Source organism: Nannochloropsis gaditana (genome assembly GCF_000240725.1).
Source record: "Nannochloropsis gaditana CCMP526 unplaced genomic scaffold scaffold218, whole genome shotgun sequence".
Classification (NCBI taxonomy): Eukaryota; class Eustigmatophyceae; order Eustigmatales; family Monodopsidaceae; genus Microchloropsis; species Microchloropsis gaditana.
The window spans coordinates 33,337-36,437 of NW_005803735.1; positions in this window are offsets into that span (position 1 = coordinate 33,337).

The window sequence follows — 3,101 nt, forward strand, 5'->3', positions numbered from 1 at the left end:
TGTCCGCGGCCACCGAGGTGAGCCAATCGGAGGGGTACCGGAGGGAGGCGTTCGCCTTTTGGATGGAGAGAATGAAGTGGTAGAAGGTGACGGCGTCGTAGCGGAGGAGGGCGTCCAGGAGTTGGCGGAGGTCGCCCAAGTCCTGCACAAGCTGCTTGGTCCGAGGGCTGATCCGGTGCCACTCCGGTTCGAGCTGGCGGCGCAATTCCATGTGGAAGGAGCGGAATATCCCGTTCTCAAGCTTCAGCTCCAGAGAGGCCGCGTCCACGGTGGTGGTGCGTCGGAGTTCCTTCAGACAGCCGTCCATGGCGACCAGGATGGCTTGTTGCACGGCCTTCATGGCCGGGGTCAGGGCCTGGGCCATCTCCACCACCTCCGGTTCGTGCCGGCTCAGAAAATTCTTCACCGCCACGTGGTACCTAGGCCATAGATAGACACGTCGGAGGTAACAATACTTAAGGACGCGCTCCAGCCGCCCGAAGCCTTGGAGCAACGCCTCCGGCTCGTCAGAGAAGGCTTTGAGGAAGCCAGTCCTGTTCTGCTCCCGGTACACGCGGATGATGAAGGCCTCGATGGACACGTCCGTGACACGATGCGCGTGGTTGACCACCATGCCGCGGATGCGCGACACGTCCAGTCGTTTTGTGAGGAGATCGACGATGAGAATCCGGGAGGTAACCAGGAAGACCCCGCCTTGCGTGTATAGCGCCTGTCGGTCGGCCGAAACAGTGTCATTGGTAATGATTCGAGGCAACTGCTCCGGAGCCATGCCTTCTGCCAGCAGCGCCCGCGTCAAGAGCTGATTATCGGCCAGGGAGGACATGTGTAGGCAGAGCACACAGGCTCCTGGAAGGGTCTCGGCGTGCCGGCGGAGGAAACGAGCGATGAGCAGTTGCTTCCCGAGACCCCGAGCCATCACAAGCAACCCGTCCTCGTCCATTAAATCCTCAAAGGCCGCGTCTAGATAATCTGCCGCCATTTCTGCCTGTGCGAGACGAGGATGTGGGGTTTTGTCTTGGTGAAGGCGTCGACCAAAGGAGGGGTCATGTTGCATCAGAGCTGTGCGGCCCCGGCCTACGGGGCTGCAGGCGCGGCCATTTTCGGGGAACGTATTTTGACCTGCCTGGCAGGCCATGTCAGGCAGGTGTATTGGGAGTTTAGAGGCGATAAATGTATGCACCGACTCCACCCTCTATCTTAAACCAATGAGATGCCAGCGGTCAAGCCGATTTCAGTGGTGCATTTCTCTGTGTAGAGTATCAATATACTAGTGCTACGAGACTAGAACACTCCCCACCGCAATGTGGGAAAAGCACGGATCCATCGATCTTACGTAAATGTAGAATGAGCGTAGCGTATGAGATACCTGCATATATGTAACCTTTTGTTTAACTTCATGACATTTGCATGTTTACATTCAATTCTGCAGAGAAGAGCTACCAACCTTAAACTCTCATCCCCAATAAAGTATTTTTTGAGACACCATCCAACGACTTCAGAGTGTGTTTCCGCTCCTAAAGACATACGACTTTGGAAGATCTTAGCTACATGATCACTGAAGGTAGCTTGTGGTCCTCCGCCCTACCCTACGTCGCATAGCTCACGGTTGACTCGCAATGGACGCGCAAAAGGCCTCTTTTTTTATTTCCTGCGATGTCGTTGACAGTTCTACAAAGAAAACGAAAGGGGAAGCTTTACGAGAACCATCCCAGTCGAAAAAGGCAGGCCGCCACACTCGGCGCCATTTCCGCCTGCTGTTGTCCCGCACAGGCCCCGGACTCAGCAGCTCAACGCAACATGTCCTCAATCACCACTTGGAATACCATGACCTACCCTGGTCAGGATCAAGTTCCCTTCCTCGTCCTCTCCCACCCAGGCTTTTCAGGTCTCAAAACCCGTCACTACGGAAGGAGCACCGCCTCGATGCCGCGCACCTTTTGACACAGACCATCACATCGGCGTGCCTCCCCATGCGCACGGCGTGAATGATACAAAGAGCGGAGGAGGCTAGAGCCGATGGTCAGGCCAAAAAGAGGAACTAATTACCGCCCAAGAAAGCCAAGTCTTCCTGCAGAAGGTGCATGACCTGCTCAGTATGGATGGAAGCTTGGGCCAACCCGTGACGGCCAGGGTCGCTGGGCGGGACTACGGATGACAACATCTGGTCTATGCTTGTTGCAGCTTTGTATACCCCATCACAATTAAAAAGCGTGACATGCTTTGGATTTTTTGAACAAGACACGTGTGGCATTATTGAGAAGCGTGGTTGACGCAAAATTGACCGCCGAGAGAGAGCTTACTATAGGAAGCACCGAATGGAGCAGGAGCCGTAGCCACTCTTCAGGCTCCGCAAACTCCCTGGCATTTAAAACATAGTTATTAGCCTTCATCCTTAGAACAACACCTTGTAAGACCGTGCATCAGGCTGGCAACCTACACCTGGGCTGCGATGGTGAGTGAGGATCATACTTTAGCAGGGAGGTAGAATATAGAAGGGAAAGGGCAAAAGCGTGTCCGGATCAAATTGCCACCTCACGTCCCGCACACATCTGCTCCTGGCAATTCTGTCCATGTTTCTCAGGTATCCAGTAACGTGTCACCGGGGCTTCCGTCTACTTGCGACAATCCTGAAATGGCATTAATAACCGGCCCATCCCCCTAACCCCCGAGCTTCGGCGAGGACCCGTCATACCAAATGCCACGCCCATGGCCCCATTGTGCAGCCCCGTCTTCATTCACGCTGAAAAAGGTCGTCCCAGGGATTTGACTAACCCCAAACCCTTCCTTCCTTTCTGTTTTGGGCGTAACGGGCTTCATGTCTGGGAGTTGTTGTTTACAATCGTTATGTGTTGATTCGAAAGGGTTACATGCGGCCCCCTCATGTGGAACATGGTCCTATGAGCAGGAACTCGCCTTTACCCGACGACATGCTCTTGATTTTGAAACTCTCTCACAGAAAGATAAACGTCTATACTTCCATCCTGGTTATCGTTGGCCTTGGGCCTCTGAAGTAGCCATCCGGGCGGCCCACGCGTGCAAAACAGCGTCAGAACGAGGCGGGAACCTGGCACGTAGATCGTACGCTGTGTACGTAAATCGCG